Source organism: Acromyrmex echinatior, chromosome 5, assembly GCF_024713525.1.
Source record: "Acromyrmex echinatior isolate Ae372 chromosome 5, ASM2471352v2, whole genome shotgun sequence".
Classification (NCBI taxonomy): domain Eukaryota; kingdom Metazoa; phylum Arthropoda; class Insecta; order Hymenoptera; family Formicidae; genus Acromyrmex; species Acromyrmex echinatior.
The window spans coordinates 3,111,529-3,138,917 of NC_141856.1; the positions used below are offsets into that span (position 1 = coordinate 3,111,529).

Consider the following 27,389-nt stretch of genomic DNA (forward strand, 5'->3'; position numbering starts at 1 on the left):
AATTGGATTGTCATTAGAATCACGAGTTTCCATGTATTGTTTTCATCTAGTGATTTTATTTCTTTTGACATGCCTCGTTTCATTTGATAGCACTGGGGCCCTCCTTTACGATAGTTGGAGCAGAAAGATTAAATTGCGTTGAATACAAGTAATAATCTTCGTAGAATTTCGGTACAGGTATCCGTGTCGATCGTCGTGATTCCGCAGTTTGTTCTTGATTGCTTTCTTCTGAGTGACCTTCCAAGCCGGTTGAGTAATGACTAATCTCCTCTTTATCGACGCTGTCGAATGTATCATCATCGACATTATCCTTGTTCGCTTCTGTTTCATTTGTCAAAGGACTAAATGTCTGGAAATCTTTGTACGAATTTTTCTTTATATCAGCAGAATTTTCGATAAACATAACGTCTCAGCGAATGACACCCTTGTAGCCTTCGGATCCAGCATCTTGGTAATCTTTTGTCTCATTCGAATAGCCTACAAAAATATATTCTTCGGATTTTGGATCCCACTTCCGTTTTCGTTCCTTAGGAATATGAGTTATCGCCTTGTTTTTAAATATTCGTAAGTGTGTTGCGTTGGGTTTCTCGCCAAACCATATTTTATTTAGAGTCGTGAATTCAGCGATTTTGTAGGAGAAATATTATTTAAGTAAAATAATACGCTGTGTTCACCGCTTCAATCCAGAAACCTAGTTCAAGATTAGCACCGATTATCATGCTACGGGTTTTCTCTACGATTGAACGGTTGTAACACAACTCTGTTATGATGTATAGATTACACTAGTTTCATGCTTTATTCCTGCTTTACTTAGGAACGCTTTGAATTCGCTATTAACATACTCGCGTCCGTTGTCGGTATGTAAAGTCTTCAATTTCAGATCGGTTTGAATTTCAACTAAATTCTTGAATACCTTGAAATATTTCAGAACTTCATCTTTGCTTTTTAAGAAATATAGAAAGCCTTTCTTCATGTAGTCGTTAATGAATGTTAAAAAATAGCGAGATCCTTTTAGTAATTAAAATGACTTTTGTTGCATCGGACCGCAAAGATCTGAGTGAACGATTTGTAGAAGTTGCGTTGTACGTCTAACACAGGATTGAATGGAAGACGGTGTTGCTTTCCCTTTATGCACGAAATACAAACATTTCGACTGTATGTATTTCAACTTTTATGTCTTCTACCAGTTTGCTCGACATTTTCATTATAATGACTTGAATGTTCTGATCTACGGTGCCAGATTTTGTAATTTAAAGTTTTAGTTACCGAATTGATGCGATTCTTGTATTGTTTGTGTTTCTCTATCAAGTCATTCCATTATCATTGTACATTCTATTATCTTCGATAGTTGGTTATCGAAGATAAATGAAGTCCTCAACATTATGTGTACAGTCGCCAATAATCAGCAATTAAATATTGAGTCCGTCGGTAATGTAGAAATCGGGATTAATCGACACGGTAAGGAAGATACTGTTCTGATGACAAATATACTTCATGTTCCTGAATTATCTATGAATTTGCTCTCAATGAGTAAAATAACTCAGCGTGGTCACATCGTAATTTTGATAAGAATAAATACATATAATTCTTGACCAAGGCAAAAATATTAATATAAATATGTGGCGACAGCTACACATATTTATATTAATATTTTTGCCTTGGTCAAGAATTATATGTATTTATTCTTATCAAAATTACGATGTGACCACGCTGAGTTATTTTACTCATTGAGAGCAAATTCATAGATAATTCAGGAACATGAAGTATATTTGTCATCAGAACAGTATCTTCCTTACCGTGTCGATTAATCCCGATTTCTACATTACCGACGGACTCAATATTTAATTGCTGATTATTGGCGACTGTACACATAATGTTGAGGACTTCATTTATCTTCGATAACCAACTATTATTGTTTGTAAAATGCGCGGTGGCACCCGAATCGATATACCAGTTTTCACGATCTATAACACCCGCGGAGAGCATTGTATAGAAGGTTTTTGTCGAAGAGTCCTTCTTGTTCACATCTTTATCTGTATCTCCTTTCTGAGTTTTGGCTTTCTTTTTTAGCCTTGCGATTCGTTTGTAACAATTTTTACCATAATGATCTGGTTTATTACACTCATAACGCGATACTGACTTCACATTTACATATGCACTTGACTTACCGGAATGGTTGTTCATTAAGGGTGACTTGCTGCTCATTTGTCGATCATAATTACTTTCACATCTTATTGTAGTAGCAATTTTATTGATTCCTCTTAGGGATATAATTCCAATACTTTTACATCCAGTCTTATCTCTATTTTTATAACTTAAACCTAATCTTAAACCTAATTTACAATTACTCTTAACCTAATTCCGATCACACACACATCCGGACTTCTGCTCCGTCGCAAGCGCGATTCTTATTATTTAAGCTATTTATTTTTTTTCAATATTTCACTACTTTTCATTATTATCTGGCATTCTCTCTTACTTTCCCTCCCCCCTCTTCCCCTTCTCTCTTTCCTCCTTCCCATCTCATCTTCCCTCCTTATATTTTTTTAACATTCTAATCCATTCCTCTTCTCTTCTTTCCCCTCCCCAATATCTCCTCTATCATCTCCTGCCACTTCCCTTCTGCTCCCCATCTTTCACACTCTTCCTATACATGCTTCCATGTTTCCTTTTCATATCTACACACTCTGCATTTCCTATCCTCTTTCCACAATACATTCCCTCTCTTATTCCCCCCCTCTCCCAGTCTATACTTAACCATTTTTTTTCATCTATTTTCTGCCCTTTCTTCAAATATCCTGGAATTCCTTCCTCTTTCACTTTTCTATACTGTCTATTAAATCTTGAGCTTCTAATTTTTTCCCATCTTTCTTCTCTTTGTCCACTGTCTTCAGATCTACAAAGAATGTTAACTTTCCTGAATCTCTACTTAGCTATCTATTGACTAGATAATTCATAATATAGCCATTATTCCCATGCCTCTCCTGAAGTCTACCTGATTCTAAGATACCATCTTTCCTTCTTCCATTTCCTTCTCTAATCTTTCCCCTAATCATTGTATAAAGTTTATATAGCGTTGATGTCAATGTTATTCCTCTATAATTTTCCACTTTCTTTTCCTCTCCTTTCTTTTTATAGGAACTATTATTTCCTCATCCCACTCCTCAATTCACTCCTTCTTTCTCCATACCTTATTACATTTCCTTTATATACATTTCCAATGCTCAGTCCTCTATCTTTTCTCCTCCATACTTCCATACCTCTCCTTCGTCTATTCCTACAACCTTATCGTCCTTCAATTTCCCTTCTGCCCTCTTTACCTCGTCCCTCGTTATACCTCTCCTTATTCCTTTTCTTATTCTTCACTCCATTTTTCCTAACATATCCTTGAAATATTCTAACCACTCTTGCATTTGTAGTCCTTCTTTTAGTCGCTTTCTTCTTTTTATCTCTCCCTATTAACTATCTCTCATACCTTTGCTTGCGTCCTCGCCCCTTTTGCTATTTCTATCCATCTTTCATTTTCTTTCTTTTTCTTTCCATCATAACCTGTCCTCTTTAATTCTCTATATCTTATTCCTTCTTCTTCCCTTTTCCACTCCCGTAATTCCCTTTTCACCCTTCTTTTGAATTCCTTATATTCCAAATCTTACCATCTTCATCTCCTCTCCTTTTTATCCTTCTAAAATTTGAATTCTTTCTTGAATTTTTTCTCTTAATTGCTTCCATTACTTTCCTTCCTTCTCCCCTTCTCCACCTAATATCTCCTCTAATACCTGTATGTCTAAATTCTTCCCTTGTTCCGACCATATCCATTTTTTCCTTTTTTTATCACCTTCCCTCCTATCCCTCTCTCCAAATCCTCTCATACCTTTGCTTGCGTCCTCGTCCATTTTGCTATCTCTATCCATCTTTCTTTCTTTTTCTTTCCATCACATAACTTGTCCTCTTTAATTTTCTATATCTTATTCCTTCTCCTTCTTCCCTTTTCCACTCTCTCCTTAATCTCTACCACTACCGGAAAGTGATCCGAGTTCACTCTACTTTCTACTTTCATTCTCTCTATTCTTTCCCAGACTTCTTGGTCTTTTATGATATAGTCTATCACTGTCCTTCTTCTTGCCCACATGTATGTCCAATCCCCTTTCTCGTCTCTCTTGCCACTTCTATTACATTAAAAATAAATCATCCTTCCTCCAGCCTATCAACCAACTATCTTCCCTCCTTATTAATTTTTCCGTCTTTTGATTTCCTACCCCCTAATTCCTCGCATTCTTTCTTTTTCCTCTCTTCCTCTTAATTCTCCTGTCCTTGCATTAAAATTCTTCCTTATTATTTTTATGCTTTTCTCCCTATTTTTCATTCATCCTCTCACTCTCTCCCATTTTTTCTCCAAATCTCTGTTTACATACATTCCCACTATCCTCCATCTATCTTTTTTGATCTTTACCTTTCTATCTAAAATTTCTTTCACTTCGCTTTCCTCTTGCCCTTGTATTTAAATCCCTTATTCCCATTATCAATCTTCCCATTGCTCTTTCCTTATTATTCCTTGCCCATTGTGTTTCCCAAATATATCTTCTCGGCAACCTTTCCTTAATTTTTTCCCTTCTCCCCTTTCACGTCTCCATCATAACAACAATATCTTAATCCGTCAACTGATCCATATACTGATCCTAATTTAACCATTACCATCTCATTCCCTGCCTCTTTTCCATTTCTGACCTTCCTTATTTCCTCAATCTTTATCTCTGCTCCTATTTTCTTTATTAACTCTTCTATTTCGCATTCTATTTTCTCCTTTACCCTGAACCCCCTTTACTATAATATTTCTCCTTTCCTGTCTTTCCTTTAATTTCTCTACTTTTTCCATTACTCTTACTTTTCCTTCCATTCCCTTCTGCCCCCTCCCATCCTCTCCCTCTACCATCCCTAATCCTGTATCCCCTCCTCTCTTTTTTAATATCTTTACTCTCTCTTCTATTTTTCTCCCTCCCTCCTCCCTACCTATCTCTCCCTTCTCCCATTTTTCCTCCAATATCCCAATTCTTTTTCCCATTTTCTCATACTCCCTGTTTCACTCTTCCTCTCTCACCCTTATGTCTTTTAGTTTTCTTCTTAATTTCCCCTAGATCCTTAATATCCTCCATCCTGTTTCACTTCTCCTTCATTTCCTCCATCCATCCCTTTAATATATTCGAAATATGTCTCTTCTCCCGCTGCATTTTTTATAAGCAATGTCCCTGTCTTTCTATTTTTTCTAAATATTTCTCTTCTACCTCCCTCCCTTCTTCCCCTTCTCCCCTCTTCCCCTTCTCCTCCCCATCTCTTTCTTTTACCTTCCTCGCTACTCACACTTCCCAATCTCCCTCTATTTTCCATTATATCTTCTTTCTTATCATCACTTTTCGCTCTCACTCTTCGTCACACGACGCCATCTCTTCCTCTTATCTCCCTTCTCTATGTTTCTTCACGTGCTTCGTGTCTCTGCTCTCGTCTCGCTCGTTCATTCCTCTACTTGCGTATTCTCAGCTCCACGCGTGTGCTTTATTCTTTATTCTCGATGTTTTCTCTCTACACTAACGCTCATTCCCGGCTTTGCCTTCTCATTCCCGCACTCCTACTGTTTCCTTCTCCCTCCCACTCTTCTCACACTTCTTACGCTCTTTCTAACCTCACTTTCTTCCACTCAACTTCTTTAATCTCTCTCTATCTCTTCATCACTCACACTTCTCGCTCCCTCCAATTCCTCCACTTCTACTCTGCCATCCGCTCCTCCACTTCCATACTTCACTCTCTCACCACTCTCCCCTCATTCGCTTCTTGCTTCACAAAATTTCAATCGTATCTCACGCGTCCACATTCACTCGTTTCGAAAATGGAAGTCCGATTTCACATCTTATAATAGTTTTGATTGTGTCTCCCCAGTTATTCTAACGCCTAAACTTTCGAGATCCATTATCATAGGCTTATAAAAGTCTGATAAATTGGTAAGGAGTAAAGCCTCAATCCACTCGTCGCTTACTTCAAAACCAATATTCGCGAGCTTGTGCGCTGTCGTAATTGCCTGATTTACGTATTCATCGACCGAATCACAATTATCGAGACACATTGTGATTAATGTACGAAGGAGACTTAATTTAATTTACTTTAATGATATATGTCATTTATAAAACCTAAATGATATATATATAAATGACCATCGTTTTGATATATGGGATTTTTTAAATATACAAACTTATCATTTTAAAAAAAAGCTAAAGAAAAATTAACACCGATGTCAAGTTAAATTCCGTAACATTTTATGTATTATTTGTTCTTATATCCAACCCAATTAAAATAGTAGTTTTAATTTTTCTTGAAGGATATTCTTATTGAATCTTTTTATTCCAACCCAAGTAATGGCAACTTTAATTATTTGTCAAAAATTATTACTCTTCGAAAAATATTAAGTTTGAAATGAAAAATTAAAACTTAGATGCTACAATCTTAACATCAAATCTAACTAATCAAGTTAAATTCCGTCAAATTGAAAAATAAAACACAAATGGTACTGTTTCTTGTTATTTATACAAACTTATTACTCTTTTTAAAAAAAGATAAAAAAAGCGCTAAGCGTGCGTGTTTTTCGTAAAGAATCATTTGGGCCGGTTTCATCGTGTTTGCTGTTTAGTAGAATTGATCACTTATTGATAGTTAATCACCGATTCGGCTTAATCGAGTTGGTGAAACCGATCCTTTGTGCATAATACTAAGTATCCAACCCAATTAATAGTAGTTTTAATTTTTTTTCAAAGATGTTTTTATTGAAGATTTTCTTATTCCAATCCAAGTAATGGCAACTTTAATTCTCTGTCAAAAATTATTACTGTTCGAAAAAAATTAATGTATCAAATGAAAAATTAAAACCTAGACTACAATCTTAACCAATCAAGTCAAATTCTATCAAATTAAAAAGTAAAACAAATGATAGATCTCTTATTTACTTAATTCTAATGATATGTATCATTCGTATAAAAGATTTGATATCAACAAAATTGGCGCCTAGTTAAGTTCTATGTAATTCGGAAACCAAATTAAATAAATAATATTAATGATATGTATTATTCCTATAAAGGATTTGATATCAAGAACTGGCGCCAAGTTAAATCCCATTTCTTTATACTATGCCAAATTAAATAAATAATGAATATTAATCTAATGATATATGTATCATTTGTATCAAAAATTTGATACCAACTGTGAACAATTTTTCATATAAAAACACTTGGTGCTGCTTATTTTTCTAAATATTCTTATATTTTTTAATATGATTTTAATTTTCCTTATTAATATGTTATTTTTTTAAATATTACATTTTTTAAGTATTACATTTTTATTTTTTCTATTTTTTAAAATATTACATTCATATCTCACTACTATGTTATTATATCAAGATCTAGCAGCGCCAAATATTTTTACATGAAAAATTTTTTTAATTAAATTAAATTTTTTTATTTTATATGGTTTTGTTTTATATGGTTAACTATTTAATTTTTTGTGATGATGCTTTGTACAAGAGCAAATGTGTGTTTTAAGACAGGCGACGTTGCTGATGCAAGTTGGCATTACTATCGTGTACTACCATCTTTTAAACGACGCCATACAAAATTTCAGAGTGATTCATTCAATATCTTGCATGATAACTTGGTAATGAAAAAGCTGTCGGCCCGATGGGTGCCGCGATTGCTCACAATGCACCGGCTCACTCCTCCGCAGTCGCCACAGCCAAATTAGTCGAATTGTGCTACGAATTGCTGCCGCATCCACCGTACTCTCCGGATCTAGTTCCCTGTGACTTCTTCTTGTTTCCAAACTTAAAAAAATGGCTCGGTGGAAAGAAATTCACGTCGAATGAGAAGGTCATCGCCGAAAGAAGCCTATTTTTCAGAGTTTAACAAATCGTATTTTTCTGAGGGGTTAAAAAATGACAGAAGCGTTGAGAAAAGTGTATCCTCCTAAAAAGGGATTACGTTGAAAAATAAAAACAATTTGTGAAAAGCTTGCGTCTTCATTATTAATACGGGTACTTATTGATTTGCCTACGTATATTATTTTGAAGGAGAATTAAATAATCATATTTTAGTTGGAAGAGAAAATGTATTTGAAATAAATAAATAATAAAGATAGTATCACTTGGGTTTTACTTGTTATTTTGATAGTAGAATTTAACTGGCATCACAATTGTTGATATCAAATTTTTTGTACAAATGATATCATTAAAGTTAAGTAAATAACAAGAGATAATATCATTTGTGTTTTACTTTTTAATTTGATTGAATTTAATTTAATTGGTTAAGATTGTAGCATTTCTATAATGTATTAATTCCCTGTGGGGAATACTCATGTCGCGATTGAAGCGCCGTCGTCATGCGATTGGTTGACGACGGGTTGCCATGGTATGATTGATTGAAACTTACCATAGCAACCCGTCGTCAAGTTTATTGGTTTTGAACATCGGACTGTCTGGCGAATATCTTTGGCGAAAACGATAAAGATGTAACTGAATAATAAAGATTTCATTAAATCTATTAATCCTATGAGTTGAATCAATAATTGTGTGTAATTAATCACAATTACAAGTCTATTAGTCAACTGATGTTGTCTATAAGAAAGATCCTGACATACAATGAAGCATTAAAGCTTTAATTCTTTGTTTACGGAGCTATCGTTCCCTCTCTGCTCAGAAATGGGATAACGAAGAGGATATTCAAGCCTTAAAAAAAAAACTATATCAAAAATGTCGTCTGAAAAAGCCATTTTTAAGAATTTCTGGAGCTTGCTCTTTTTGATGTTCCTTTGTACTCTGAGATTTGCTGCATTTGCTTCTGTTTTCTCAGTTTTTTTTTTCCTTAGTGACATTACTCCTTTAATCGTGGATCGATGTTGCTTGGATATACTCACTGTTGAGGATCTTATTAAGAAAACTTGCAGCTATAGTCTCGTGCCGCAGGCTTCTCGAGAGCGCTTAATCGACCAAATAATGTCTTATCCGAAGCGTTATGGCCCTTGTAATGATTTTGATTGCAACGGTTTCTCAATCGACTCCCGGCAGTTCAGAGATGTCCACGTCACGTATTAATCATCCGCCGGATGATACGAATGATTCGAGGACTCATTTTTCTGCTCCTGATCCTCCGATGCCTCAAATGTTTGGCTTTTTCGCAGACATAATAAAGCAGCAGAATGAATTGATTCGTCAGGTGACGCAATTGGTCTCATCAGTTTAATTAAACAACTCAATTCCTCAAATTACGAGTTCGTCAAGCGATTTCTTCTAGTAATTCTGCCCGTGAACGGAGCCCGGTTTTTTCTTCAGTTTCTGCAACTCAGACAGTCAATTTTTTGGCTTCTCAACCTCTCACCGATCTATTCTGGACAAGAAGAAGAGGATATTGATTTGTGGATTGATACGAACGATGTGATTGATAGAACGTGTTTCACGGATTCATGGAATTTCTGAGGTAATACTCTTAGCGGCTTGCAATAAATTAAATAAAATCGCTAAAGATTGGTTGGATCTAAATTCCGGAACTGTTAATGATTCATGGTCGAATTTTTTAAACAAGCCATTTCATAGAGATTCCGAAGAGAAGTTTCATATCAAGTAATTTTTCAAAGAGTAGATAATCGTAAATTTTACAAAAGAGTCGTTTCAGGAATACGCCATGCATAAATTAAAGCTTATGTAGAACTTTCGACTCTCGGATAAGGAAAGTCTCAATTTTCTTATTTCTGGCATTGAAAATGCTTCAATCAGAGAAATCTTTAATTCGAGTCGAGAATTTGAATCAATTCCTTGACAAGATGCACACTCTAACCTTAGCATATGGAGATCCTTCCAACAAGTCTCTACTATTTCTAAACAAATCTAACATGGACAAGACTGAAGAGCGAAGCTGTACAATCTGGAAAGAGCAATCTACCTCCTAAGGACGTTTTCTGTGTTTATTGTCGCACAAAGAGACATATATGAGACGATTGTTACCGTCTGAAGAAAAAGAAGCAGTACAAATTTTCTCAGTCTGTCTCTGTCGCTGCAGTTCAAAAGATGACTTTACTGTCAATGTAGTCCTCACTGTCTTTTCAATCTCTATCACCAACGCAGTCTTTACAATCCCCGCAATCGCCCGTCTTTTTTGGCGTGTGTTGACACAGAATCAACTTTAAGCATTGGCAACAACCTAATTAAGGTTACTGCTTTGAATAATGTAAGTAGCTCTTTAAACGCCTTAATTGACACTGGTAGTGCTGTATCTTTTGTCCTTCTGTTTTTTCAAGATTTGATACTTCATATATATGAGAATCCCATCTAGATCTTTTAAGACTATTAATAAAAGCATAATTAAAGTTTGTGGAGAATTTTCAATCGAATTACAATTAATTATTTTTTCAAACAAAACTTTTAAAATTACCTTTAATGTCTTGGAGGACGATGACCTTTTGTTTTGATGACATGATTCTGGGTCGTGATTTCCTCCAAGCGCACAAAGTTATTGTGAAAGTTAAGTAATTGTGAAGTTTTTGGCGATAAAACATCTAAGCTCCAATTTTGTTCTGAAATAGCTTCTTTCAAAGTTGAATTATTTAATATTTCTTCTGATATAGATATAACAAACTTTGTAACAGGTTTCGGGCCTGCGACAGATGCAAAGTTAGTGTCTTTAATTCGCGAAGTTGAAAATATGAATGTTACTTGGATTAATGACGGGTACGCTGTCACGGTGTCTCTTAAAGACAATACTACCTATGCGTATTCTCCTAGACACTTTGTTTGGGCTGAGAGAAATCAGATTCGTCAAATCACAGATGATCTTTTACAAAGAAGGATCATAAAACCAAACATCTCATGCTATTGTGCGAGAGAAAGGGGCGAAGCCTTCCGAAGGAGGTATGACGCCGTGTTTCGGGGAATCTGACGGGACTACCCAACCTTCTGGCGAGAGGTGAGGGAGGTGGCTGAGGAGTACCAGTGCAGCGGCACCGGGGGGGCTGTCGTAAGGGAGTGGCCCGATACCCGGGACGCCGCTGTGCAGACGGGGGACGGATTACCCCGGACCAGGGATGCGTCCCAACAAACGGACCCCATGCTGCCCGCTACCTCCTCGTCTCGGGAAGCAGAAGGGGAAGAGAGGACACCATCTCAACGCCGCAGCGGAGGCCCGACGGGACTAGCCAGTTGTACGGTGGGGGCCGGCGCACCCGGGAGAGTGTTGGAACTGTGGCCGGGACACCCACTGCTATTCGGACTGCCCCTATAGCTGTGACCACCCTTTCTGTTACGGCTGCGGGCGAGCGGGGACCACGAGGAAGAACTGCTCTCGCTGTAAAGAGGAGTACGCCAAGAAAGGCCCGTACCGTCCCGCACTCTAGACTTATCGTATCGTATCGCAATAATAAAATTTTATCGCCAGAACCCCTAATTATTTCTGAACCTTAGCTTGCCGCTCCATTTCCCTTGCCTTCTCCAATAATGCCGACCTTGCCGCCTATTTAGTGTTTCTGCGATGCATGCGGCTTTGCGCTTCGTTTGAGATGAGTGATGGAGCTTATTTCTGCTCTCACTGTATTTCTTTGTTTTTACCGATAATTAAGAAAAATGGTTCCATGCGTCTGTGTGTTGGCTTACGTTCTTTAAACGAGCGTGTGGTAAAACAAAAATATCCTTTCCCTTTAATGGAAGATTGTTTTTCCCGACTTGGCAACAAAAAAGGTTTTTTTCTTTACTTGATTTAAAAGATAGCTTTCACCAAATCGATGTTTATCCTGATCACATAAAATATTTCGCGTTTATGACTCCGGATGGTCAATTCGAATATATGAAACTTCCTTTTGATTATTGCAAAGCTCCAGCCGAAAAGAAGATGGTTCAAATTTTTAAATCTCTTTTACGCGAAGACAAAGTTTTGGTTTATGTAGATGATATTTTGGTGCCATCTGTCACTGTCGAGAAAAACCTCTCTGTTTTGAAGGAGATATTTTTGTTCTTGAAATGATATAAATTTATTTTAAATTATAAAAATGTCTTTCTTAAATCAAAATTAGAGTATTTAGATTATACTCTCTCAGCTTCGAACATTACTTTAAGTGATATACTAAGATTGTGAAAGATTTTCCTCAACTTGAGAATGTTACACAAGTTCAGCGATTTCTTGGTCTTACGAATTTCTTTCGTAAGTTTATTAAGGATTATGCAGTAAAAACTCGATCTTTGCATAACTTATTACGTAAAACGGTTTTTTTTATTTTAATGAAGAATATTCAAATGCCTTTCTAATTCTGAAAAAGGAATTAACATTCTATCCAGTTCTCGGATTTTATAATATCCAATTTGCCGAACTTCATACTGATACGAATGTAATTGCCTTGACTACCATTCTTCTTCAAAGGTTTCACAGGTTTCTGGAAAGTGGCTCTCATCGCTTACTTCAGTCAAGCTACTAATTCTATTGAAGTGAAGTATCACAGCTTTGAGCTTAAAATGTTGACTGTGGTTAAGGCTGTGAAGCGCTTCCATATTTACCTCTATGGCGTAGAGTTCACAGTTGTAACAGATTGTCACGCTCTTGCCTATGCGGTCAATAAAGTGCATTTGAATTCTAGGTTTGCTAGATGGACTTTTAAGTTACAAAATTACAGAGGCTTATTAAGGTTTCTCATCGCGCTAGTCATAGAATAGCGCATGTTGATGCACTTAGCAGAATTTCAATCTTTATTGAGATTTTGTTCCTTGAGAGAGAACTGGAGCTGAAGCAATTACAAGATCCTGAAATAAAAGATATCGCTGAACAATTAGAATTTTTTCTGATCCTAAATTTAATTCAGGGTTTAGTTTATCGAAAGAGATCCGATCTCCCTCGATTTGCTGTTTCTGAATTCATGGTTGTGAATGTAATTAGAGCTTACCATAATGATTTAGCTCATTGCGGAAAAGATTGTCGATGGGCTCAGCGAGCACTATTGATTTCCTTTTCTGCGTAAACGTATTCACGATCACATTAGTAACTGTGTTACCTGTTTAACTTCTAATACACGTTATAAATCAAGCAAAGGTGAAATACAAATTACGGACACATCTTTTGAGCCCTCCAGATTTTGCATATGGATCATTTTGGACCTTTAAACGAGTCGAGTAAAGGATCGAAGCATATTTTGGTTGTTATCGATGCCTTTACACGTTTCATTTGGTTTTTTCCAACAAAGTCAACAGCTACTAAAGAAGTTTTAAAACATCTTTCTTCTTTATTTAAAATTCTTGGGAATCCTGAAAGGATTGTATCCGATAGAGGATCTGCATTTACTTCTTGTGAATTTTCAGATTTTTTTAGCGAGAAAAGGGTCAATCATAGATTGATCGCTGTAGCTGCTCCATGGTTTGGCTGAAAAAGCTAACCTTCTTGAAAGCCTGTTTAAAGAAACTGATAGATGAACAACACGATTGGGAATCTTGTCTTGATACCGTTCAATACGCTATTTAACAATACGTTGCATTCAGTGTTGAAAGCTCTCGAAGCTATTTCTTGATTATGAGCATAATAATGCTGATTCCGACCTGATTAAATGTTTGAATAAGGTGGCCGCAATCGAGAAAGATTCAAGTTTGGAAAGAGAGAAAAGTAAGGAATTAGCACTGAACGTAACTGATAAAATCAATCTTATAATAAATCAATTTATGATAAGCATCATCGTAAATCTTCAGTTTATAAACCTGGTGATCTTGTGATGATCAGAGATTTAGCTGTTAAATCCGGAGAAAAATAGAAAGTTAAAGCCGGACTTCAAAGATCTCTACAAAGTAACAAAAGTCTTAGATAAGAATCTCTATGTGATTCAAGATATTTCCGGATACAGTCTAACTTCCAGATCATACAACTCTATTCTTTCCCCTGATAGAATGAAACTATGGATTAAAGTCTTACCTGAAACCTTGCGAATTGCGAATAATTGATTTCTATATTTACATTTTGAGTGGTTATGTGAAAATGTATTAAATGTTATATTTTAATAATGAATAACGAATTTGTATTCTATGTTTGTACTTTGCCTTTTTCGAATGTTTTCGAATGAATGTTCGAGTCGAACATTATGTCAGGGCTGGCCGAGCTGTAAAGTATTAATTTTCTATGGGAAATACTCATGTAATACTCATGTAATATAATACTTATGTCACGATTGAAGCGCCGTCGTCTTGCGATCGGTTGACGACGGGTTGCCATAGTATGATTGATTGATTTTCAACATCGGACTGTTTGGCGGACATCTTTGGCGAAAACGATTGATAAAGATGTAATAAAGACTTTATTAAATCTATTAATCCTACGAGTTGAATCATAATTAATCATAATTAAAAGTCTACTAGTCAACTGACGTTATCTATAAGAAAGATCCTGACATACAATTTGAAGCATTAAAGCTTTAATTTTTCGTCTACGGAAGTTTGCACTTCTTCAAAATATAGCTCCCTTTCATTTTTAATTTTTCATTTGATAGATTAATTTTTTTTGAAGAGTAATAATTTTTGACAGAGAATTAAAGTTGCCATTACTTGGATTAGAATAAGAAGACCTTCAATAAGAATATCCTTGAAGAAAAATTAAAACTACTATTTTAATTGGGTTGAATATAAGTACAAATAATACACAAAATATTGCGGAATTTAACTTGGCATCAGTTAATCTTTTTCTATCTTTTTTTAAAATGGTAAGTTTGTATATTAAAAAAATCCTATATATCAAAAACGACGGTCATCTATATATGTATCATTTAGGTTTTATAAATGATATATATCATTAAAGTAAATTTAAAAAATTCCACCACTATCCCCATCGTCTTATAATAATAATATCAAAATATCAAAATAAATATCAAGATATATATTAGGTGTTGGAATTAATTCGTAGCGTTTTTTAATGAAAGAATGTTATTTATTTCACATGAGCATTAAAAAATACATTAATGAAAGTACTTCCCATCACTTGTAAAACGCTACGAATTAATTCCAACACCTAATAATATTATTGTAAATGCGCGTTTGAAACCAGTCACACTTTCCAAAATCAAAAAATTTAATTCTCGCCCACGAGAAACATTAGAGGTCGGAGAGGAGAGTAAAGAGAATGACGACTAGAGAATCTCAAAAGGAGAGTAGCAAACTGTATTACGTGATTCGTCTCCTCTGATCCTCTAATTGAGCGCGATCATCAAAGCTCCATAGGCATGGAAGTGGAAGAGATTGGAGAAAACTAATCATGTTATCCCCGTCCTGATTAGACACTGTCATTCACATGATGCAATTTGCCACTCTCTTATTGGCCGGTATTCATAGTCGGTTCTTATTTTAACCGTCTTAAGCCGGTTCTACATTAGTTGCAAGCTGATCGCAAGTTTGTTGCGACAGTCAATAAACGTTGATTTCAAAATTCAAGCTTCAGATTGGCTGTCGCAACAAACTTGCGATCAGCTTGCAACTAATGTAGAACCAACTTTAAGTAATGTCTGAAGTCACTAATGCAGCTTTCTAATTGGTTCACATATTAAGACGATACTTAAGATTAAATATAAGATCTGTCTATGAATACTGGCCATAGTGTGCTCAGTTGGATGTATCTCTCTTTAAATCTCCGCTGTCTCCGTCTTGTGTCCACGATGCTAAAAATCGAGATGAAGAAAAAATTGACCAATCACAATGTGATCAAATGATTTGTTAATTTCTTCTCGGACCGATTTTTAGGGCCATTTCACCAACGCCGATCAAGCTTAATCATGATTAACTGTCAATCGCAATTGGTCGATTTTACTAAACAGCGGTCAGTCAACGTCCGATTAAACTAACGTTGCTGAAATTGGCCCTTAGCATCGTAAACATCGGGCTTAAGGATAGAAATTGACGAATATTAAACGCCATTTGATTTTGACGCTGAAAATGAGCATCGAGCGTCAGCATGAAAAGACACCTTTATGAATAATAAAGAGACAAAGGCTGTCAACTGTGAAACGCGAGATATATTTCGAGAAGTTGGCATACTCAGGGCCAGTTTCGCCAACGCCAATTAGCTTAATCAGCCGTTGACTGACCAATCGCCTTTGCTGTTTAGTAGAATCGATTGCAGTTGACAATTAATTACGATTAAGTTCCATCGACGTTGGTGAAATCGACCCTCAATCTTTCCTTGTTTGACATACTTTATAATGCATCTTACAATTAGTTTCTCTTTCTAATCTTCATAATTTATGTCTTAAATGAAATATTGAATAAAGAATTAAATGAACAATTACAATGCCAATAATATGGAATAAATAAAATGATATCACCAATGCAGTAAATACTATATTGTTAACTAAATTAGGAAATGATAATGACAAAGCGATTTATTCGATCTCGATTTTCATTTGTTTATAACTCAATAACTCAATATTTAATAAAAGGAGATCGGATGAAAACGAAATTACACGCTGGTAATTGTTAACTAAGCTAAGAAATGATAATGAAAAAGTGATTTATTTCTATTTGTTTATAAAATAGCTAGATTAACAATTACCGATATATAATTTCGTTTTCATTCAATCTCCTTTTATTAAATATTGAGTTATAAACAAATGGAGATCGTTATCGATTAAATTGCTTTGTCATTATCATTTCCTGGCTTAGTTATAAATACTAGTGTATAATTCCATTTTCCGTTCGATCTTCTTTTATTAAATATTAATTATAAATAAATAGAAATAAATCGGTTTTTTATTATTATTTCCTAGCTTAGTTAACAAATACCAGCGAATAATAATTTCATTTCTATTTAATTTCCTTTTGTTAAATATTAAATTATAAACAAATGGAGGTCGAGATCGATTAAATCGTTTTTTAAATTACATTTCCTAGTTTTTAGCAATTACCAGTGTGTTTTATTATTATATCGACTTTACTGATTCTGTTTTGAAAAAAACCGACCGAGACACTAATCGTACTACAGACTCACGCCATGCTTAGCGCCGCGACGCTGTCGTGTCTCCAGATGTCTTCAGATCGCGCAGCGCTCGCTATATGATATATATATATATCACTAGCACTCCTTGCGTAAAGAATGTCAGGACACGAAAGGAATGTGTGGAATGCAGTCGACGATGACGATGTATTTTAATCTGAATGAAAAAGTGGCAGTCGGAATTTTGCGTCGCAATATCTCCGCTTGTAGGGTACGTACAGAAAAAATAAAACACTTTCATTATATATGTCGAACGATTGCAATCGATTGAGTACACCTAGAACTTTATTGTTTCAGCCCTTATTGAGTTTCCTTAACCTCGATCTGACGCAATTTACCGGTTCGCGTAAAAGAGGCACGTTCATGTCTCACGCCGTAGCTTAGCGTCGAGTAGAGACACTACCAGTGTCTCTAGATCTAATAATCTCAATCCTCCGCAACTCGCGGTCTCGCGTAAAGCCGATTCTACATTAATTGCAAGCTAGTTTGTTGCGACAGCCAATCTGAAGCTTGCATTTTTTGAAATTAATGCTTCATATTGGCTGTCACAACAAACTTGCGATCAGCTTGCAACTAATGTAGAACCGGCTTAAAGTAGTCACGATAGTGTCGCTGCGCGTGCTTTAAGCCGTTCTTAAGTTCTATATTAGTCGCAAGAAATTAACCAATCATAGTCGAGTATTCTTCTCATGTCCATTCTACAATAAGCCATTAGTCATAAATCAGAAATTAGAAGCTGACCAATCACAATCATCAACTTCTAACTTCTGATTTATGATTTATGATTCATGGTTTATTGTAGAATGCGTGTCATATTTATCTGTGATTTCTTAAGGCTTATGACTTGTGACTCTATTGTAAAACGGGCATTAGCGACACTACCAATGTTTCTTGATGATGATGATAATAACGATGTATCTGAATCTAAAAAGTTATAGATCCAGACTTTGCAATACCTCCGCTTGTAGAGTACGTAGAGAAAAAATAAAAGCACGTATAATACAATCGGAATATAAGCTATTGATTAAGTGTACTTAAAATCCTATCGGGACAGTCGTTATTGAGATCCGATAATCTCGATCTAGCACAACTCGTCGGCTCGCGTAAAGGAGCATGGCAGTGTCTTAGCGCCGAAACACTACCGTGTCTCCAGATATAACAATTATTTATAAATAAGTTTTGTGTATATAAAGAATATACAAGATTATTCTCACTAATAAATACAAATAACTATTTTAATTTTATTTTTTAAGCTTTTATTTTAGTAAATTCATTAATTACATCATCATAATCAGTGTTGTGCAGTATCTAAGTACTTCATTACCTAGGTATTGCAACGAGATACTTTTTTTCTTTGATATTTATACCAGTATCTAGATATAAATTTTTTGTGTGTCGATACATTTATTTAGACATATTTTAGTTTTCTTTTAATATTTTATTGCACTAAATACATGGACGCGAAACTCGTTAGAAGTGTACTATATTTTATATCTATTAATTTTATTATTAGATTTTTAGACAAATGGTATTTTTTTATGTTAAAATTAGGGTTGCTATCTAAAATCACTAACCTAGGACAATGAGCTCTAAATCCCCGGATTTTACAGCTAAAACCCGGACATATTTTTTTATGTTAATATTAATTTTTTCATCGTAAATTTTGATTATTAATTAATTAATTCAATATAATACTTAATATTTTTATACCTAAAAGTACTTTCACAAATAAAACGAAAGTTCAAATAATTATGAAGTATATTTATTAATTTGTTTATTTATTAATTTTATTTATTAATTTTGTACTTTTATAATAATATTAAACTGTAATATATTATAATGTATCACTGAAATATAATAAATCACAGTAATGAACGTATATAAAAACTCATATTATAAATATATAATCTTTGGAAATAAATATTATCCGTCTTTATAATAAAAATAATATGTCATCTTAAAAAAACAAAATCTTCAATATTTCTAACTAAATTATGAAATCTAGTTGTTTTTGTTTTCAGGCTTGTACTTTTCAACTTTTCCTATTGCTTTCAAAATATATTTCTTGCCGAGGAGAAATTTGTAGAAATCATCACAACTCATATCTTTAAAATTATATTTTATTTTAATTAGTGATAAGACAGTGTATGATCCCAACAAATTTCATTTTTTCATTCATTGTTATACAATTAGTAAAAACACTCTCTCCACATTTGCATTATGAGCTGGTATGCAGAAAAAATACTGTGCTATTTTTAATAATTCGGTGCATGTATGAGCATTTGGAGTTTTAAAAAATTTAAGCCAAAGTTGATTTGCTATTAAATGCTTGTCTTCCTCACTAAGGTTTTGACTGAAAGTTTCCAAATTCATTCATTCGTTTATTAATTTTGTCATTAATTTCGATGTTCCTTGTAAAAATGAAACAGTGTTTAAAACGCGATTAATTTAATATTTTTAGTTATATTAGTTAAAAACCAAATCCAATTAAAGTTCTCAAATTCATTCAATGGTTTCCAGTTTTCTATGTATGCTTTCATTTCTCTGTAAAATATCATACATTTGTTGTTAAATTCATTTTTAATATCTTCATTTGACTGTTTGTTCAGAATACTCTGAACCTTCAATGGCAAAAAATTTTCTTTAAATCTGTCGTCTAAGTTTTTCATGATGGAAGTATGTTTGTTTTTATGATGGAATTATCATTCTTTTCTAACTTTTCTATTCTCGTGTGTAATATATATATTGTAGAATAGACAATAAATAAATACGCTTCTGATACATCGTTTTCAAAAACCTTTTTAATCAAAACGAGTGATTTTTCTAAACTCTCAAAAGTCTTTCATTGGTTGATATAGCTTCAAAAATCGCTCGATAGTGGGAAAAAGACTTAGCCAACGAGTTTTCGAATGATAAAGAAGCTGTTTGTATTTGGTATCAGCTGCAGCGCAGAATTCTTTGAAGGATTTGGTTCGAACAATACATATAGCAAAATAATCGTATTATAGATTTTTAAGATGATAGACTCCACATCCAGTAACAATAAATCGCACCCATGGTGTATTGCGTTATTAATTATATATGCAGAGCATATATATGCAGACCAATACCTATAATATTGGAATTCAGAACTGTTTTGAGTTTATGAAAAACATTATTGGTCCCTGTTCGCGCTCTTCCCCCGAAATTTGTGTTGCAGTTGTCTCCAGAAAATGCGATTTCATTAAGAAATTACGCCGACGAAATTGTTTCACAATAAGCTCAATAATTGCGTCTGATGTCTCATTTTCTGCAGTTTCTATTTCGACGAGCTTTGATGTAATGCCATTTTTTTGGTATTTAAAATACTGAATAATAATGAGGAATAATTTTGTGCTTCCATAGTTACTAGCGTCGGTGGACACGCTTACGTATGATACATCTTGTAAATCATTACTGAGTTCAGCAATCGATAAGGGATTTAGTAGATTGCTTACTTATAATAGCTGTCGCTTTAGTACGATTGCATCTAAGTTTCTTTGCTATATCTGATCCTGAAAATAATTCTCGATTTAGAGCGGTGATGCCAGTGATACAATTTAAAGAATTAAAGGACATGTGATGACATACTGTATGATAAGTCATCGTGCCTTCAGCTCTCGGATAACGTCTTTTATTCAGGGCCAGGCTTAATCATAAATGCAGTAGCAACATCTGAAGTATTTGCTTGACTTCTTAAATTTTTTTTGTATTTTTGAGTATTTAAATGCTCATTTATGTTATTAATATCTTTATTTGCAATTGAAATATTTGTTAAGCAACTTCCCAATAATTTACTTTTTTGCATCATTGGAAATTTACGTTGCAAGTTGTCATTAAATGAGCATTTACGCTTAGGCATTTTCAGTTCTGAAAACAAATTAAATTTATAAGGATATAATGAAATAAAAACATTAAAAATATATATAACTATAGTATTTATTGTACTTACATAAACTCGTAAACAGTGTATGCAACGCCTCTCAGCAGTCAGTTCCTGTATTGAGAATTAATCTACTCGCGCCAAAAATCAACTCAATTGCTCATTACCATAGACGGTATAGACAATAGTATATCCATGATGGAAGTGAGTATACCGAGATCTAGATTGATCGTCTAAGGAGTGGCATCGCTCAGCGCCCTCCATTTTTCTAACCGCAGACGATCGGTCTAGATATACTATTGTCTATGTTTACTACTGATGACTGACACACCAAGCCAGTCGAACGGCTGAGAGTAAAGTCACTAGATAGGCTGTGTTCCAAATTTACTGTCAGCAATGAAAATATTATAGTTTACGTTACGTGCACTATAGATTTTCAATACTGGCAGTCAATTTTGGTCTTTTGGAACACAGTCATAATGACTTTAGCTGAACGGCATTGGTGCGCGGGGCGGCCGGGAATTCAATCACGGCAACGTTTGTGCAATTGTTATGAAAAACTATACAAAATCTGGATTGCTTCAAAAAAACCTGTCCAGATGCTCCCCGACGCCTTCAAAACTAGGATAAATCCAGGAAAATCCGGACGAATAGCAACCCTAGTTAAAATATATCACATCTTATAAATATTTAATTATAAAAAATATTTATATGACATATAATACTCTTTTTATCTAGCTCCGCGTCTATTAAACATGTATTTGATATAGAAAAGTATAATTAAAAAGTAATTAAAATGTATCCAAATACTGGTACACAAGAAATTATATCTTGATATACAGGTATAGATAAGAGAAAAAAAATCAGGTCAGAGAAAAAAAATATCTCGTACAGTACCTAGGTATGTAAATTCATACTTAAATACTTGCACCTAAGTATTGCACCTAAGTACTGACTATAATGATGTAATTAATGAATTTACTAAAATAAAAATTGGGAGGAAAGTACAATTAAAATAATTATTTTTATTTATTAGGTAGTATATATATACGTGAATGATCGTGTATATTTCTTATACACACAAAATTATTTATAAATAATTTTTATATTCTATTTATTATATTTTTTCTCTTCGAGTCTGTTGAACGTGCATTTAGTACAGGACAACAAATCTTAACGCCGCGAGGAAATAGTTGGTTTGATGACAATTTTGAACCTTTGATATTTTTGAAACATAATACGTTTTAAATAAATTATTTGAATAAAATTAATTAATAGCTTTATAAGTTATTTCATGTATTATATAAAGTTAAACTTAATTTAATTTTCTAATTCTTGCATAGAATATTTATGTATGTGTACATATAAAACTTATTCTTATAATATGTAAATATGTATTAAGTATACATGAAGTCATAAAGGTCTAGTTATTCTGAAGTTTTAAAAAATAAAGATATCTATTCCTAGATACATTTAAGATATATTTGAAGTACCTGTAACTAGATATTTTGTTTTTCTAATAGTACTTGTGCCTGTAATTCTGTCTACTTTTTTCAGAGTATTTGTTTCTGGAAATAAAGTGCACAATACTGATAATTTGTATCAGCAATATTATATTCGATCGAAATTATGGAGAGATTAGTTAATCATTCGAATTTAACAATAATAAATAACAATAAAATTAAGGCTAATGAGAGTCAGCGCGGGAATAGGGGTGCACAGGTATTATTGTACTTTGTTACATATTCTATTTAGACTGTATGATCTTGCGCATTTTCTGTTTTGTAATTTCCGTCCTATACGGGATAGGTTTGTGCGTGCGTATGGCGCTAGCGTTCGTTTTTCTATCGTATAGAGACAAAGTTGGATCTACTGGGCAACTAATGATTTTCCCGCCGCTTCTCCTTCTTCGTCATGAATCGATCGAGATCGCAAATATTATTGTATTTTTCTGCATAAGGCGGCTCAAAGTTTCGTTAGCCAAATATATTCAGTTCATTCTGTCTTACGAAGTGTGTTACTGATTATATTAACCAAATAGCCGATAATCATATTGCATAATATCCCAGTGCCATGATATTAGACGATAGAAACTTTAAAGAACATACTTCCAATTGATAGATGCAGCTTTATTCTGAAATCTTGAACGTTTCCACTCTTTTTAGAGTCATCATCAGCAAGTTAAACATAATTTAATGTTGGTTAAATGATCCTTGATGAGTCACTATCAAGTTCAAGACTGAAGTGGAATCTGATATATAAAGTTGTAAAATTGTAACAATATGTAGTGAAGAGAACAATTCTCAAAAATTTGAATAACTCACCTCAAACAGACGTCAACCATGTCATGAAGCTTTGGTAAGAAAAATTCTCTAATTAATAAATTAATCGTGCTAAGAGTACCTATGAATGATTAATAGTTGACAATTCGAAGTCTCGAATGGTTCTAACGAACATTTCAATCTTTCTGAGATCAATACTGTGATAAATACAAAATCTTATATCATAAATAACAAATTACGAACATATATTTATATAGACATTGTGTATAAAATATTCAACTTGACTTGAGATATAAAATAAAATTCTTAAGAGTGGAACATTGTTATAAATAAATATAGGGTAAATATAAGATGAGCTAATTGATCAATTTTGTTATGTTAATATTATAATACAGGGTCCGACAAAATGATCTCCCACATTTTAATCTTTAATAAAAACGCCATTGTAAATGCTATTTAGATTTTATTTTTATTAACTGAAAATTTATGCTATGCCATTTGTTTTTATTGAGTTTTGAAAATTACACAGAGTCCAAGTGGCGACCATTTTTTTCGATACACATTCGAAGCTGATTTCTAAAAGTTTCCATCACTCGAGCAATAATTTGAGGCGATATTCCTGTAATTTCTTGGCGTATTGCTGCTTTCAATTCGTCAATGGTTCGGGGGTGGTGTTGAAAAACCTTCGCTTTCAGGTAGCCTCAAAGAAAAAAGTCGCATGGGGCAAGATCGGGTGAACGCGCAGGCCACCCAACGTCTCCACGTAACGAGATTATGCGTCCTGGAAACATTTCCCTTAAAACGTCCATTGTCCTTCTTGCCGTATGAGCCATAGCTCCATCCTGTTGAAACCACACATCCGAATGTTCAAGTTCTCTAAGTTTTGGTCACCCGATCTTGCCCCATGCGACTTTTTCCTTTGGAGCTACCTGAAAGCGAAGGTTTTTCAACACCACCCCCGAACCATTGACGAATTGAAAATAGCAATACGCCAAGAAATTACAGAAATATCGCCTCAAATTATTGCTCGAGTGATGGAAACTTTTAGAAATCAGCTTCGAATGTGTATCGAAAAAAATAGTCACCACTTGGACTCTGTAATTTTCAAAACTCAATAAAAACAAATGGCATAACATAAATTTTCAGTTAATAAAAATAAAATCTAAATAGCATTTACAATGACGTTTTTATTAAAGATTAAAATGTGGGAGATCATTTTGCCGGACCCTGTATAAACATGATGAAGTCCATCAGTGTCTGATCATAAATACAAACTATCTTATTTGCATAAGAATATGCGCTTTCTCAGAAATTAAGCGTTTATTTAAAAATATCTCATGATTCAGGATTTGGACATTCTCCCAATCAAATCATGATTGAATTCTCAATTCTGTAGTCCATAATTACTGATTTGTTGGTAGTATATTCCAGTTTATATGATTGCGATGTTCTGCAATTCTAAAGCTTAATTTCTTACTCGTTTGACCCACGTAGGAAGCATCACAATCTTTACATTCTATCTTGTATACTACATTCTTATTACAGTTTTTTGGAAGAATGTCCTTCTGGACCTTAATAAATCTATTAAGCTCATTATTATTAAAAAAAGGATAACTTAAAATTTTCATTTTTACCGATCGATGAAAATTTATCCGATGTAGTCGAAATATACGAAATAACAAACCAAGGAATTCTTATAAAATTAAAAGTAATAAAAAAGACTCTTATAAAATTATCAGAGTTTTTATTGCTGTCAATATCAGAATTATTGTTGTCAGAATTATTATTATCAGAATTATTATTGTTAGGATTATTATTGTCAGAATTATAATTGTTGATACCATTGTTGTATGATACCAGTTAAATTCTAAATGGTTATTATTCTTTATAATCGTCAAATCTAAAAAATTAATACTATTCTAAAAAATTAAACTGTCACCCCCATTCTCAAGTATAAACTGTAACTTATTATGAAAAGAAATGTTAAAATGTTTTGAATTAAATTATTGAGAGCAGCCAACACAATGTCGTCAACAAATCTAATGTAAAACGGCATAGACACTCCACAATGCTCTCTAACGCCTCCATCTCCAAATTTTACAAAACAAGGTCCGCAATCGCCGGAGAAAGAGGCGAATCGGAGTGTCAAAATTCTGCCTGTAATATTCATTATTAAAAGTAAATGTCTCAAATCAAGTTGAGTATTTTATACACAATGTCTATATATATATATATATTAGGTGTTGGAATTAATTCGTAGCGTTTTTTAATGAAAGAATGTTATTTATTTCACATGAGCATTAAAAAATACATTAATGAAAGTACTTCCCATCACTTGTAAAACGCTACGAATTAATTCCAACACCTAATATATATATATATATATATATATGTGTGTGTGTGTGTGTGTGTGTGTGTGTTCATAATTTGTTAATTATGACATAAGAATTTTGTTCACGGTTTAATATTTATCACGGTTTAATCTCAGAAAGATTGAAATGTTCGTTAGAACTATTCGAGACTTCGAATTGTCAACTATTAATCATTTAGTGCTCTTAGCACGATTAATTTATTAATTAGAGAATTTTTTTTACCAAAGATATTCATGGTTGATGTTTGTTTCAGATGAATTACTCAAATTTTTGAGAATTATTCTCTTCACTACATTGTTACAATTTTACAACTTTATATGTCAGATTCCGCTTCAGTCTTGGGAACCTGACAGTGACTCATCAAGGACAAATCATTTAACCAACATTGATCGTTAATTATGTTTAACTTATTGATGATGATTCCAAAGAAAGTGAAAACGTTCAAGATTTCGGAATAAAGCTGCACATCATCTGCAAGTATTGGGTGGATCCATATATTCGTTCGGTTTTTGTTAATAGTGCAAAAACGGAGAAACATATCATTGATTAAAATTCATTCTTTATATGAAAAAAACTTGTTTCATTTTACCTTCAAAAACCGAATGAATATATGGATCCACCCAATATTTTACATGAATACCCATTGCGTACTTATTTCCGCGCTGATTTTCATTAGCCTTAATTTTTTATTATTATTTATTATTGAAAAGTTTGAGTCCGATTCAAATTATATTTTTTGTTATTCGAATTTAAATAATTCTTAATTTTAATTTTAATTTTAATTTTCTTACTAAAATTTTTTTACATAAAATATAAACAAAAAAAGTGAGAAATATTGGATTTAACAATGCAATGACCAATCATTAAACCGTTAAATAATGCAATGTACTGCCTACTGTCTACTCGACGCACACATTTCACCGACATTTGAATGGCAGACCATCGAATTTAAAATTTAAGGGGAGTGGAAAAGTTTATGTTTGGCTGAAAATTGTATAAAATTTAAATATCGTTCTGAATAAAAATGAATAAAGATATACAAATTTGATACGTGTTTAACACTTTCCTAACGAATAAAATGAACTGCAAAAGTCCACAAAATATAAATAATTAAGGACAATATTGATAATTAAAGACGACTGCGTGATTTGCGCACTGCTCTGTACGTGCCATGATTTCGAGTAAACTGTAAGAATTTTTCAACTTTTTAGTGCCATTTTGGTGAGATTCTTGTCTACAGACTAAACCTAAAATTTGATAAAAGAAACGTAAAGATTACAAAAATGGCGGTGAAAAATAGAAAATATCGAAAAATTCTAGTTTATTGTTAAAACGCGCTTAAAAAATAAATTTTCGTGCGCAAAAGCTTCAGTTTATGAAAAAATTTATCTTTATCTAAAAAAGAAAAAAAAAACAATGGAGTCGATATCTGCAGACGTTCTTGAATTATCGTGGCAAGAACAGAACAGTGCATTCGACTTTAATTGTCAATATTACCTTCAATCATTCATATTTTGTGAACTCTTACGGCCGATTTTATTCATTAATAATGCATTAAAAATATGCTAAAAAGAAATTTATGTATGTTTATTCATTTGTCCACAAACGACATTTGTATTTTACATAATTTTCGGCCGTCTAAATCTTTCTACTCTTAAAAATATCATATTTAACAATTATTTTTATCAATTCTATTTTAGGACTCTTCATCCTGGACCCTAGACCTTATACTTGTGTTTTTTTTGCCTCCGTCAAATTATAGTACTGAGTAGTATGTTAGGTCTTCTTCATAATTTTTTTAGTTTTTACTTTAGTA

At 33.5% G+C, this 27,389-nt stretch overlaps 1 protein-coding gene across 1 annotated transcript in view; it reads left to right on the forward strand.

Moving 5' to 3' along the window:
* LOC105145005 (uncharacterized) overlaps nucleotides 1-27,389 on the forward strand; it is a 253,216-nt gene that overhangs the window by 38,629 nt on the left and 187,198 nt on the right. The window lies entirely within an intron of this gene.